We start from the raw sequence: 15314 nt of genomic DNA, 5'->3' as shown, positions 1-15314 counted from the left end.
AGTTTACAAGTGTGAACTAGACTGGAAATGGATCTGGAGGGATATTTTTGAGCCTTATACTTTAGCAAAGGAAAAAAAGACACACAGATTTACCACAGTTAACACAGAAAGCACCCAAGCAGAAAGAGAACCCTAATCCCAAACCTCCTTGAGAGTTTTTACCACTAGATGGTGCTTTCAAAAAGAATCAATGTAAATCAAGCGATCAGCCAAGGTACAGAGAGAAAGTAGTAAAACAAACAATACTATGAAACATATCCCACATGCCATTAAACCATTGATCTTAATTTTCTGCTAGGAATAGGCCAGTTTATGGTTCTGTGACAGAAAAAAAAGGAAGCCTTAAAGCAGTCTGCAATCACAACAGGGACGTGACCGACAAACATCATATTTATAAATATTCCAAGCTCTTAATTGCTACCAACAAACAGTACCGGTGCATGGGGAGAAGAAAATAAGCTAATGCAGCCTCTGGGCAAGCAGATGCTATTTTGAGAACATAAATGCAGTACACTGAAAGTGGCCTAAAGCCACCTCAGTTACCACCTGTCATATTTCCCCTCAAGTTTAACACTGGATCACTGGGCTCAGTGGCATGAGAGGAAAAGAGGAGAAAGCTGATGTTTGTCCTTGTGACTAGGCAAAAATAAAGAGCTCTGCTGATCACTTCTATAATTTAGAGCTGAACAAAAAGAATGAAAAGCTTGACAACTGCCTTTTGAATGATGTGTTTAGACTATTTTGCATATTGTTTTAAAAAAGCATTTAATATTGCTGTTTAGACATACATTTGTGTGGGAGTTTCAAGGCATATTGTTTTGGCTTGTGCTTTAATCAGGTAATGAATAGAACATGGCACAGAAAAAAATATACATTTTAATTTCAGCCTTTGTATGGTTTTATTGTTTGTTTAAGCCTGCCCAACTGAGACTCCTTGCACTACACGCCCCTGGTTGCATTCCATTTGAGACAAAGGCATATTTTAGGGAGGTATCTCTCACAAAGAGGTACTGATGAAACTAGAACTTGGAGTTTGGACAAATGACCATTTTACTGTAAACACAGCTCTATTGTTTCAGCGTCTCTTTTCCAGGGAATAAAAATTTCATTATTCAAAACAGAAGCTCAGAAGCAAATGACTCCTCCTCCCACCAATAATCTCCCCCCTACTATTCTAGAGAAATGCAACTTAAGAGCTTTTTTTTTCTTTTTTTGATTTTCCTCTTGAAATATTTGCATTACTTTTTACTCATATCTCACCACAAATAAATTTTAGGGAGTTAAAAAAAAAGAAGTAGCTTTCTGCTCCTCAATGACTTGGATACACAAAACCCTGTATGTGTTAAGACGCACACAGTAATTTCTGTTACCACTTGCCCACCACACAGCAGCTCTGGTTTGTTGTTTGTATTTTTATCACCTTTAGTTAACTTTTCATCATACCCTGTTACTGCCAGTGCCACATGGGCCAAAATCCACACTCAGGCAAAGCCAGGAAGAATACAAATAAATAGCTTTTCTCATGTCCTGCATATTGGGTCTAGGAATGAAAACATACCTCCTAAAAGACCTCTATTGGTACAAAATGCAGCAGCAACCAACATATCTACAGATAGTTACTGACTCTTTGCTTTGCCTTCCCAGAGGCAGCTTCCAATTTGTAGCCTCTGTTCACATGATATACAGGAAGGAGGCTGAGAGAACTGGACTTGTTCATCCTTGAAGAGAGAAGGCTGACAGAAGATCCTATTTGCTGTCCTCAACCCCTTAATGGGAATGTACATTTATATATATATATATATATATATATATATATATATATATATATAAAAGAAGAGCCAGATTCTTTTAGGAAGTGCACAGTGATCGTACAAGAGGCAACGGACAAAAATCTCAACAGAGGAAAACCTAGAAAAAAAATCGTCACCACCAGAGTAGTCAAACACTGGAATTGGTTGCCCAGAGTGGCTGTGAAATTTCCATCCTTGGAAACGTTCAAAATTCAAGTGGATAGGTCCTGAGCAGCCTGATCCAGTATGATCAGCTTTGAGCAGCAGTTGGACCAGACGACCTCCAGAGGTCCCTTCCAATCTATATTATTTTGATTACAATAATCAAGGATCTGCCTGTTACTGCCGGTAGCTACTCTGGATACCCAGAATTGCCAGAACTTCATCCCAACACCTCTGTAGAGGCAGAATTAAACAGCAGATCCCCCTTCTGCATAAGGAAAATTCAACAGAGCTTCCAAATATTCAGACCTAGATATAAGCATTTTTATAACACATTTTGGTACACTTTTCCATTCACAGAAAAATAAAGCAAGCAGAACAAGAATCTCAAAGATAATCCTGCCAGGTTTTACTCTATGAAAAACAAAACAAAACCCAGCAACAGAAAAAACTTCCGTGCACCTTACCATGGGGAAAGGGAGAAGCAAGTTACATAAAATTACAAGTTGATGAAGCTCTGCATGCTGTACAAGTGAAAGAATATTTCTAAAATTCCTGGTAGAACTACAGTACAGAAGAGGAGATTATTCACTGAACAGCAGATTCTGTCCCTAAACATATACTGCTGATTGCCTGTTGCTCTGTTTCCTACTATATGAACAGAATAATTGGAGGGGGAAAAAGAATGTAACAGATCACTGCTCCAAACACCTTGATGCTCTTGCATATATTTAACACAGCCTTGGAATAAAACTGAGAAGATTCAATTTCCTTTAGCTAAACGTTCAATATATTATTCAAGGATCCCAAGGGAGCCTTAACGGTAACACGACAGACACAAGATTTCAACAAAATCATTATGGACTCAATAAAGGCCAGGAAACTGCAGGAAAAAAAATTCATGTGAGAAGGAAATCTCATGAAATGTATTGCTATAAGCTTGCATCAACACAGGACTGCTGCAGAGGAGCTAGAAGATTTCTGTACTGAAATGTCATGCTGCCGCTTTTCCTCTGCCTTTGTCACAAGTCAGGACCAACACGTCTGTCAACAGTTATCTACCCATTTTTTTTAGTCCTATAAAGTTTTGGTTTCCCTAGTAGTCCAGAAACACAGATGGAATTACACAATAATTGACCCTTTCTGAGCAGAGATATCAGTGGCATATGGAAAATAAATTATTCTCTCACTCTTGATTTCATTTCAAGCACAGCAGAATAGAGCTCAGATTTCCTAGTTCTAATTCCTAAGTACTTCAGATAGAAAATAAGAGCATTAACTCAAATGCAGTTAAGACTTACATTTTGTAAGTAAAGAGCAGAAAATGTATGTTTGTGACTTCTTAAAAAATGAAGATACGAACTGCATTAGTCTAGCAGATTTAGCAAAAAAGGAAATTAAGATAACTTAAACACAGCATCTAAGATTCTTACATGATTACAATACCACCGAAGTACAAAATTATAGGAAAGCACATGTATTTTCAAGAGAACTTTTAGTAGTAGTCAGTGTAGAAAAAGTAAGATCTTGCTTATTAAAAATGAATAATAAAATTTTCCATAGGTCATGGATGCAAACAAGATACGATCTAAATAGTTCTGTACATGCACGATCTAAGTAGTTCTGTACCTGCACAACTACATTTGAGAATGCAGTCACAGAGAGACAAGGCAGAATGAAAGAATTGATACAAGATGGCCTTTCCCCTCCAGGAGGTGAAAGGGAAGAAGATACCTAGGGGGAAAAAAAAGTTGACATAATGCTTACTCAGGGTGTCAAAAGGAGGGATAGTACATATTTCAAGAGTTTACTATATTTTCTGCAATTTTTTAATATAGATTTGCCAGTTTATAGTTTCTATAAAACATCAGCATCAAGCATGTGTACCTTCTATTTATTAAAATATAATTTCTTCACTTTAATAATAATCCTTATTTTAATAATCCGCCATTATGCTATTCAAAATTATATTCAAACTATTAAGGATATGAAGTAAGTTCAAAGGTTAGTGCATGTGATATTCATCCAAAAACAAAGATGCACATAAATGATACTTTGAGACATTTGGTCTGCAAGTAAAATGCTAAGTATGTTATCAGTGGAAAAAAGAAACAGGTTTCCAGTATCTACAGATGTGCTAGATATACTATTAAAAAAATTCAGTTCTATTTATAGCTTATTGGAGTTCTACTTTGTTAAGATTATTCTTCTCTATAAATTTGAGAGAAATGGAAATGGATTCTTGATGTTCCCAGAAGTTTCTTTCCCAACCTTCTTCAGGAACTTAGCTCTTCTCCTAGATATGAAGCAAGAAGCCTACGCTGTAAACTGAATAAACAAGAGCAGTTTGAGGAGAAAAGGTATTCCAATTTGCTCTCTATTCCAAAACAGACTCCTTGCATTAAGTGAATCATTCCACGCATTCAGATCTATGAGCTTTCTGGATGCTTTGAACTCAGGGATAGCATAAAATAGGTGAAAGAGGAACAGGAAAAAAAAAAACATTTTAGAAAATAGTACCAGATATGCACCTAAAACAGATAAAGCAGTACAGAAATGTTTGAATAATCGCATTATGTATTTGTAAGAAACTTTAAGGTCACTTACACAGAAGGGGCAATGTAAATTTATGTAGAAGGTATTCCAAAAGGGCTAATTAAACAAAATAAAAACAAGAATAGCCAGCCTTAGTTTTTAAAGGCTGGGGCTTCTAAAAGGGACTTTGATGGTAGAACTGCAGAGTGCGGATCCATTCCTTCAATAAGGATGGAAAAAATAACACATACTGTGATATAGCATGTAGATGTCATAAAGGAAGACAGACTGGTATTTGGTGCAAGGTGCAAACAGGCTTCTATAGCATTCAGAGGAGACCTTGACATAATGTTTTCATTATTGGAGCTGCTTCAGGGCAAAAAAGATGGTAAATAGTTCATCGTATGTACAGGAATATCCAGAGATGAAACAGGGACAAAAAAAATCCAGTTAGGGTGGTTATTGCTTTGGAAACTGAAGAACAAGGAGGAATGCAGTTCTAGAAAGGTTATCTTTTCAGATAACACACCAAAATCTCTTCTGATGATTTTTTAAAATGGTAGTGGTATTTTCCTTATGAAAATAATATTTGCAGGATGAAACACACAGGTATACAAATGAGGAATTTATTTGGAATATCTGGCATGAGGATGTGGTTGTAGCTCCTTAGACATTGGGAAACTTTTTTGGCATGTTAAAAATTCATAGGGTGACTTCCCATCACACCCAACGCAAGAGTAATAACAAGATTAACAGGCACTGCTAGTGAAGGCACACATCTACCCCATGGAATTTAACGCTAGAAGTTACTATCTTAACTAATTACTGCAAAGAGTTGTTCAGATCACTCATGGCACTTGAAATACCATATTCTCTTCATGGTCTGTGAACTTGCATCAGAGGCCATATTACTTCACCTCAGCAGCTTTGCTTCATATTGATGTGTTATTTTATTTCATATCAGATGCTGAAAACCACCACTGTGCCCTACCTCGCCTAGCTGTTATACATAGACAAGTCAAAGTATTTATATTAAACAATTGCCAGACCTGGAACTCAGGACATCTGCCCTGTACACCCCACAAATGTCCTAACAAAAAGGCTATAAAGTCCTGTTCCATTTTTTCTCTTAAATTTAATAATTCTTTAATCAACAGTTCAGGATTGGAAGGGACCTCCTCAGCCTACCCTACTGTTACAGAAACTCAGTCCTACGGTGCCTTTTATAGACTTATCGAGTTATTCTTAAAAACAGTGTTATTTTTATGATAAATGGAACAGATCCAAAAGGTAGGGCTCATTATTCCCTTTCCAAATACAGCCTAGAACCATGCATCTAGAGCACAGACCTAGGAGACAGAAAATATGTTCAACCCTCCAGAGAAGGAAGGACTTGAATTCCTCTCTCCTGCAGGCTCTAACACTGTTCAGCAAACTTTTCAGACTCTTGCTTAGTGGTAGCAATACTACCAAAAGGGCTCTTAATTCCCATACACATGCTGTTCCTGAAGCTATGCTGGCACAAACATTTATGCAGCTATGTAGTAAATCACAGCAGAGAACTAACCTGGCCTACAGCTAACTTAGCAACAACAAAAATAGGTTATTTTGTAGGTAGATTAGTTACCTGATCCCATCACTGAATCACACAAATAACTGTGCAAGTTTAATAAAGAGTATGTGGCATAAGGGGAGGAAGACTCTGCTGAAAAAATACAGTCAATAAACTTCCTTTAGCAAGTGTCAACTGCCTAGGTGAACATGTACCTTGAGCTGTGCAGCTTATGCATGAGTGGGCAGGTAAAGAAGCCAGAAGTTCTTCCAGGAAACTTTTTCTCCCCACCTCATTTCTTTCTGCTTTTATTAGAAAGGCATCAGAAAAACTCATGACAAAACTGCGACTGAGTTGTAGCTCAGGAAACATGTCTTTGCAATGATGAACTAGGCATCTAGAGCTTGAAATGGAAGAGTTTAAGGTACAGCTGTCTTGTTTCCCTTTTGTGATTACTCAGTAAATTTCCCATTTTTGTTGGGTGGAACATCTCCCACCCCTCCCCATTAAACAATTAAAATTTTCATTGAAAAACTAAAACGTAGTATTTTTCCTCCTCTGAAACTGGCATTTATACCCTAGAATTTGTTGGGCATGTAGGTTTCCTTTGTGTAACTATAGTCTAGAGATTACGTCAGACACTACAAAAATAAGTAGTAGTCTAACACAGACTGGAATTAAGGGAGGGGTTCTAAAATTTTTTTTGATACCATTAATTTGTTTCTGTATTTTGTTTGTTTGGCAATCATTAAGCAAAAAAGTTCACTAAGGAAAAATTAAATTTAATATTTAGCATGTAGTCAGCAGAGCCATTTCTAAACTAGTCATCAACCCTATGCACTCGCAAGGTGCTCAGATGGTTTGCTCTTTCTAGGCCTGTATTCCTAAAAAATATATTCATGAGTTTTTTTTTAAAAAAAAAAAAAGTCAAGTCATTTTAATTTAGAAAGTTTTGTGTTAAATGTTTGATCAAAATAACTTGAAAATAAAAACCTAATTGTTTGAAGATCATAAAAACCTAAATGTTTGAAGATCATAATCCTTACAAAGAAATAGCAACAGTGAGCCCAATATGGCTTATTCATCTAACCTCACCTTTGAAAAGAAAACAAAAAAGATAACCACCCACCTGCATGAGACAGTGCAAATGGAGAACTCTCAAGGAGATTAATAACTATTTATTTATTCAGGCTTTTGCCACTCTACAATTAAGGCTATGAACACCCTTAACAACCATTTATAATGCATGAAACCAAACACACACACCCCTGTCCATTATCCCAGTATTGAAGGACCAGTTAGATCTCAATTCAATCATCTACTTCCTTGAGTCCTTTTTGAGGTTATACATGTTAGCTCTATTCACTACTCTTGTGTTTCAAGCGAGGTAAGGAGAACAAACAAGATGCACAGAGCTTTTTGGGTTTGGTGTTTTTTTTAGTAGGTGGGGTAAGACTTTGTTCCTATCCATGAGAAATGGGGCAAGAATCAAATATAATAAAATACTGTTGGAATAATACTTTTTTGATTGCTTCATTATCTGTTTTTCCTTCAGTCAAACAGTAACATGTTTTTGTGGTGTAGCCAAGCACTACTAACCATCTTATTAATAGTTATATGCTATCAACTTTTTCTGATTATACAGGAAGATTACATCAACCACAACTTACAGTCAGCTTTTTGTTTTTCTAACTATAATTGTAAGCCTAATCAATATCTCCTAGAGTCATCTATTGGGGAAACATAAAAATAAAGCACATTCAGGCATCTTGTTGGATTGATTAACCATTTCCGTTTGCACTCAGAGTTTGAGCTTAATACTTATTATAATATATAGTTCATATAAACCCCCCAAAATCCAGTTTGCTCTGAAACAGCTATTTGTTAGATATGAAATTAGTACTAGTATCAAGCTTTTTAAAATATTTAAAAGATCCTTTTATTTTTCTTCTCAAATGTGTTTTTATTATAGAAGCATTTTGTAACCCCAATAATGAGCTAACAAAACTAAGCAAGCCTCATTAGATAATGGACTTTGAATGGGGGTTTTTCAATACCTTTGAATACCTTAAAATAAAAAAAGACAATAACAAAGTCTCTGTTGCATGCCCTTTTCCTCAATCTTAGAGATAAAACCGTAGCTCTTACCTTCTTTTAAGCAGCATACGGCTGGCCATAAATGGCAATATTTGCACGGAGTTTGAAAACCTGCAAAATAAGGAATTATATTTTGTAAATAATAAAGCATTTGTAATTGCAACAAAAAACACACACTGAGGCTAATGCTTGAATCACCTTAAGCCCATACAAACATTCTGCGAGTTTACATGAAGTAGGCTGGTCAAAGACGTAACAATATTCTGGTACTTGAATCTTCGTCTGAATGATAATAGCTTTTCAATTTCTGGCTCTAATTTCAATTCTTCAAAATTTACAATTAAAAAAAATGTTGGAACTCAAACCAGAAGCTTATGGATAGAAAAAAAAATTATAAATCAACCTTTCTGCAAGATTTTTCTTGGGCAGATTTTCTCTTCTCAAATTAAAGCATATAAGGTCAACATCTTAACAAAAACATGAATCTTGCTATTTCTATGTTTCTTTTAAAAAACGTGATGAGGAAGTAGTTATTGCACAACTTAAAAAGCAACTTACGCGCCGTATCAGAAGAATAGTATTAAAACAGTAGTATGAAGCTTGTTAATACTGACGAAAATGATAGAGTTACAAAGGTTTTAAGCTGACTTTGTTAAATAATGGCTAAATATAAAACAAATGAACAAAAAAAAATCACTAGAACAGGTAACATAAACAAAAACCTACTCAATCAACAAATATACAAACCACACCTAACATTCCTTGTCCACTAATTACATTTCAGCTTAACTTCTACACCAGCTTAAGAGTTTAAAATGTTCAGACACATATAAACATATCCTTTAACTTTCCAGAGCTCAAATTTTGTAAAAACATATTCACCTACCTTTACTAAAAAGTAGAAAAAACAAGAGTCTAAAGATCTTTCAATTATAATCTTACATACAAAAGTCTGTTTAAGTCAATAACTAACTAATAATAGAAAAAAAATTCAATTCATGAGCTTATACGCTTTCTAGTTGAGAGTCTTCAACACAGAAAATGCTATATTGGGCAGACCAAACCTTTCTAGGTCACTGTTTTGCTTCCAACAGTGGCAAAAGAAAACAACCTTTAGGGAGGAGAATACAAGAACCCAACCACTTCCTGCAATCAATTCCCTTCTCACCCCCTTAGCACCTCCAGCTGTTGTATTTAGAAAGTTAAAGGGTACAACTCTGCCTTTTCTATCTGTTTATGGACCTGTGGGCCATGAAGATGTTTAACCCTTTTCTGAACCTACTGAAATTGCCCCACAACTTCCTGTGATAACAAAATTCTGAAGTTCACTGCCTACTTGTTCAGAAGAGTTTTCTCTCATCTTTTTAATGTTTTGACCTCCTACTAGCTGCAGCAAGTGCCATCCAGTTCTTGGATTACAGGATCTGGTGAATAACAGCTCCATACCTTCTTTACCACCTTAATGATCTTATAAAACTTCATCATGTCTTCTCTCAGCTTCCTTCTTTCCCTACTAACGAGTTCCAGCTTCTTTAGCCTCCTAATAAGGTAGCTGCTCTATCCCCTTAATTGCTTTAAGTGGCCTCCCCTGCACCTTCTCTAACCACAGTATGTCCTTTACAGTGAGGCATAATAAAGTGGCATTAATATTACCATTCTTCTATATGAAAGCCATGACCCTATGGCTAATAGATAAGCACATAAAAATCTGTTCAGAAAGTCAGAGAACTGCCAGACAAGCAATAATAGAAAATAGATCTTAGAGCTTAGTTTATAGTGATTCTCTCTCTTCCTGTGTTAAAACTTCTGTTCAAGGAAAGAGAACTTATGTTTTGTAAACAAACAGGTTGCACTGAGAGAACACCTGCGGCTGCTTCACAGGTTTCTCTTTTAACTGAAAAACTGATAGAGAAGCCTCATGTTCTGCTACTACTCTGACATGTAATGATTCATTAGGAATTACCATTTAAAGCTTACAAGATCCGCAAAACATAGCGTGATCTCACAGTTGTTATTTGCTTTTGGGAAGCACCACTCATAGCTGTAATATATGATTTTTGTAGAATAATGCAGGTAGAATAAATGTCACTTTTGTGATAGCATCAAACATGAGATAATACAGTCAACAGTTGCCTACAATAAAGGAAAACTCTTCTGTTGTGTTTATGTGGATCTGTGAACAAGGTCATCAGGTGTGGCAAGTGGATGTGGAGGAGATGGCTGTCTGACAAACATTGCAATTAGATAATCTACATTTCAGATGATTAGTTCCAACTGGTAAATTGGTAAGGCAATAAAACTAGATACCTATTTAAATAAATCAGTTTGGCTGTTTATGATCTCATCCCAGTTAACAGCAAAAAATAGCTCACATTTCATTTTAAGTGATTTATAAGGAAGGTTACACTTCTATTTTGCTTAGAAGAAATTCTTAAAATAAGCATGTGTACAGTCAAAACAATCAAGGCACTAGAACTAGGGAAAAAAACACTTCAAGAACTGTGTGTGAATCATCATTACTCAGAAATCTTAGAAAATAGTATTTCTTTTGTCAACAGACGAGTGCAAATCAGAAGAAAAAGACAAGGATTTAACATATATATATTATTTAGTCCAATCAACCTGTTTTGAAGAAACACAAATCTGCAATTAACAATGTAATATTTCTCTAGTCCTATGAGAGTGATAAAGAACTTCAGTGGAAAGAAAACATAGATTTGCAAATGGGAAATGATGGTCTCCAATTACTGCATTCTTGCTGTACCTCTTAAAACAGCACTTTCATTCAACAGGTTCAGGTTTTAAATCCCTCAGAGACACATTTCATGTCAATATGCTTTTACTAGCATTGCTTGCTCCTCAGTTAGTAAAAAGAGTTTTGTTAATACGAGCATCCAACTTAAAATCAAATGAAAGAAATCCCTCTGCTGGAAAATAGTACTAAGTCCTCCCATTGGACAACAACAGAAGGTTGTTCAAAAACACTTTCATAGTGTTTATTAGCCTTGCAAAACTTTACTGAAAATTTAAAGTACTTTATTTTTATAGTATTTTGTGAATTTACATCATTTTATTTTAATGTGATTTCCTTATCACAGTTTGGAATTCCAAGATTCCAAAATTTTTGTATCACAGAAAATTCTGGAATTTACTGAAGGAAAAAATGCCACATGTCAGTATTGACAGTTACATATTAAAAATACCAAGATACCTTGCATTGTACACACTTTTTACTTTGAAAAGTTCATTTGTATGGCTTTAATGGTAAGACAAGTATCACAAGGACATCACAGTACTGTTATCAAAGTAAGAAGCCAAAGAATTAAAGATTGGAACTGTCATGTATAAGACATCAATATTCTAGAGTAAAATACTGCTCTATCTGCCACAATCCCAAGATAAATGGAGTCTCTAGAAGTGTTACAAGAGATGTAAAAATATGACATACAATTTGTTATTACTATTAATAATTGTATCATATAACCTAATGAATCTAGATTCAATATCTTTGGAAAGTGATTGTGATATGGAACTTTAGGAGACTTCCTGTTCAAACTGCACAGTATCTCTATACTTAAAACTTACACTGAAGGCTAGATAATCAATGTTTAGTACATGCAGAGTCTTCATAACGAAATAATTCATTGTAGTATTAACTCCCTAGAAAACATAGTAAATTGAGATTATACTAGATTGAAATGCTTTATTCTGTTATAATCTATTGCTCTGTCAGGGTGTACGTCATTCTTTACGGTTCATGCTTATAACAACATTAGTTATCATATATATTTCCTTTAAACAAAGAAAATTATCATCTTTGCAAAACATACAAAATTGTTTTATACATAGATGGAGTTTGAAATAGGAACAATTTTGTAATAGTATGCAATTATAACAGGCAAAAATTGGACAAAGACCTGTACATTGAGTTGGAAGTATCCGCTAACAAGACCTCGAATTTATGTGGGCTTCTGGTATTGTGGAAATTATGAAAGCATTTCCATCAGAGATCACTACATCATATTAAAATAAACTTACAATATTATGAAGAAGCCATTAATTCTGAATGCATTATTTTAAAGTAAAATATTTCATTTGACCTATGCCAGTCTGCTGAAGATGGGAGACTGGGAAGGCAGAACATGAATAAAATCCAGCAACTGTGACTTGCTGACAAGAAAGGTAGAAGGTGTGGTGATGAATACTGAAGGTCCTACCAGTAACATTAGTATTAAAGTATTAAATAATTTACAATAATAACGTTCAGAATATTACCATCACTATAAGACATTATGCGTAAGAAATTCCAAAGAAAGATAGTGACATTATTTTTATCAAGGCCTAATTTTATTAAAATTCCCTGGATAACTGCACCAGTAGTCACTTTTCAGCTTTATTACTTCCAAAACAGAAACTGCTTCAGTAAAGCTGCTACCTAAGTGACAGAAAGAATGCTCAGGAACACCCAGGAGATATCAACATGTCTTGAGAAGTCTGAACAAAATTTACACTTGGTTCAGATCTAATCTTAAACCCACTGTTAACCTAATAATGGTTTTGCTCTATCTGGATTTTACTAAGTAAGTTACCACTGAAATTAGAAGATAGTAAAGATATTTGGAGGAGTTGAACTTACTCAGCTCTTACATACAGATGGCAGTTTTAGAATTATTTTGCCTAGAAGTAACAAAAACTTTCAACAGAACAATGGTTGTGCACCCTGGATCTGGGGCATTTAATTTCCGAAACCTGATTTTTAGAAACTCTTAAATACTTACCTCAATGCCAAGCATCGCTATGAGCACTGAGGATTTGAGTCTCACCTTCTAAAGCCTAGAACCTGCTTTAATCTTAATTAGGCATTCTATGCAGCAATAGGATTTGAGAAACTTTATTGATTTGTTTTATACGTAAGAAACAAAGGTTCTCAGAAGGCTCTATAATGAATATCACGAGAAGTTTTATGCCCCAAATCAATTGAATTAATTTGAATAAAACTAAGTTTCCATTTTCTTTTGCAAGCCATTTTTATTAGAAGAGAGACCAATTTAAAGGTTACGTTCTAGCAATCTTTCACATTACTTGAAAGATGGATAATAAATTTCCGTAAGTTTCTGGTTTTGTCTGATACAATCTAATCCTTTACTTTTACTAAAAGAGTACCTTGATTTCTTGTCAAAGCAGAAAAATTATCTGAGACTTGTTTCCTTAAATAGGAAGAAGTACCTTTCTATTTATGACATATGCAAGCAGGGGAAATGTTGAGGTTTTAAAAGTGTGTGTGATGGTGAGCGTCTCATTGCTTTCAGCTGTGAGATTACCTGTTTATTATACAATAACAGGAAAAACAACACAAAAAAAATCATTGTGGTATTACCATTAACATTTAACTTGTCAGGTGTTGGTGCCTTTTCTCCAGAAAAACAGGGGGCAGGGAATAGTGGAGTATTACATCCCTTTTATCAGCAGCTGGGCACAAAGTACTCTTTCCTGCAGAAGAAGAAAATAAAGGACCACACATGACTCGAGCAGCTAGGACGACTTAGGCAACTTTGCTTGGCTCTAATTAAGTACGGGACCAGGCTTAGGAGATTTGGGTACGTGTGTTGTGTCCCTAAACAAGGCAGAAGGCAATTAAAAGGCGGCTCTGCTCAGGGGGGGGCACCTAGCAGGTGCGCCGTGTGCAGACGCAGATCAGGGGCGCGGAGCCGGTGCCTCGCGCACCCGCAGCGTGCGCTGTGGCACAGCCGCAGGCGCGCGACGAGCCCCTGAAGCTCCCAGCAAGAGGTCCGGTTGCCGCCGCAGACCGCGCCGCGCCCTCTCCCCTCCAACTCCCCTCCCGGCCGCGGCCGCGGGCTGGCCCGGCAGCGCCCACTCCGCGCTGAGCCGCCTCCCGCGGCCGTGCACGGGCTGATTGGCGGAGGGCGGCCCCGGTCCCACCCGCCAGAGGCGGGCACAGGGGACCTGCCCCGCCAGGAGCTCCTCGCTGTCCTGGGAGCCAGGGTAGTGTATGGGGCGGGAGGGTGCCTGGGGACCGGGACGGCAGCTCTCCGGGCCGGCGAGGGGCAGGGGCGAGGGCAGCCTTTCCTCGGCTGGCTGGGGCACCCAGTAGCAGCATCCTCCCGGGGCGGCCGCCGGCTCTAGGAGGGTTGACAGCAGCACCGGTGCATGCGTCCGGCGGGGGCAGAGGGAAGTGATGAGAAGTTGAGGGAGGACGGAGCGAGGGTGCCCTCTCCTCTCTGCACCGCAGGGCAGCGCAGCCCCGCAGCAGGTGCAGCAAAGCCTGGGCGCAGGGGACGAGGCGGGCCCGGCGCGCCTGGCGCAGCAGCGGAGGGGCTCCGGCGGGAGCAGTACCTCAGGCCGGACCGAGCCGCGCAGACCCCGCGCCCTCTCCACTGACGGGGAAAAAAAGAGCGGCAAGCGGAGCCCCGAGCAGCGGGAAGCGACTTGCTCTGGTCTGCTCGTTACCAGAGGCAAAAACACGGAGAAACAGCCCTGAAGGGAGAGAGGTGAGGGAGGTCTGCAGCACCGCGGGGGCAGGGAAGGGGAGGCAAGGCGAGCTCGGGCCCGCTGCCGCTGAGGCGGCGGAGGCCCGCGAGGCTCCGCAGCAGGGAGCGGGGGAAGGGGGGCGGGGAGGGGGGGGAGTCCCGGCCCGGGCGCAGGCAGGGGGGAGGTGGGCGCGGGGGGAGGTTCTCGTTTCACCTTGCTGCTTTTTTCACTCCTCCCTCCCTCCCTTCCTTTCCTTCCTCTCTTTCTCCTTAATGCAAGAGGAAGTCCGAGGCGCCTTGCATCACCCCGCTGCGGAGGGGTCGTGAGGAGAGGGTGCGATGGAGGAGGGGCAGCGGGAAGGGTGATGGCGAGGTGGGGGGAAGGAAGCTGTGGGCTGACGAGAAAAGCCGCAGGGGAAAGGGAGGCTGTGTCGACGCGGTGTCCCTGACCAAGGGGAGCGGGGCGGAGGGGACAGTGTGACCCCGCGGTGCGCTTGTGGGGGTGCAGAGGGGCGTAATTCCTGGGCAAAAAAAAAAAAGACTTTTCCCTTTGGTCCATACCGCCCCCCTCCCCCGCGAGGTGGGCACGAGCGGCTGTTGTGGGGAGAGGAGGGATGTGGGGGGCGGTTGTGCTAGACCACCTCCTGCAGAGGGGCGCTGGGCACGGCCCCTGTGTGGCACAGGGCTTGG

General features: G+C 38.8%; 1 protein-coding gene across 1 annotated transcript in view; it reads left to right on the top strand.

Annotated features, from left to right (window-relative positions):
• Nucleotides 1–14232: 14232 nt before the first annotated feature.
• The window catches only part of UGT8 (UDP glycosyltransferase 8), a 47321-nt gene continuing 46239 nt past the window's right edge, over nucleotides 14233–15314 (top strand). The window contains exon 1 of the mRNA XM_062574829.1: nucleotides 14233–14645. The gene's annotated coding sequence lies outside the window, so the exon portion shown is untranslated. The remainder of the gene's footprint in view (nucleotides 14646–15314) is intronic.

The sequence above is a fragment of the Rhea pennata genome, chromosome 4, assembly GCF_028389875.1.
Source record: "Rhea pennata isolate bPtePen1 chromosome 4, bPtePen1.pri, whole genome shotgun sequence".
NCBI classification, from domain to species: domain Eukaryota; kingdom Metazoa; phylum Chordata; class Aves; order Rheiformes; family Rheidae; genus Rhea; species Rhea pennata.
This window is presented reverse-complemented; position numbering and strand designations above follow the sequence as displayed.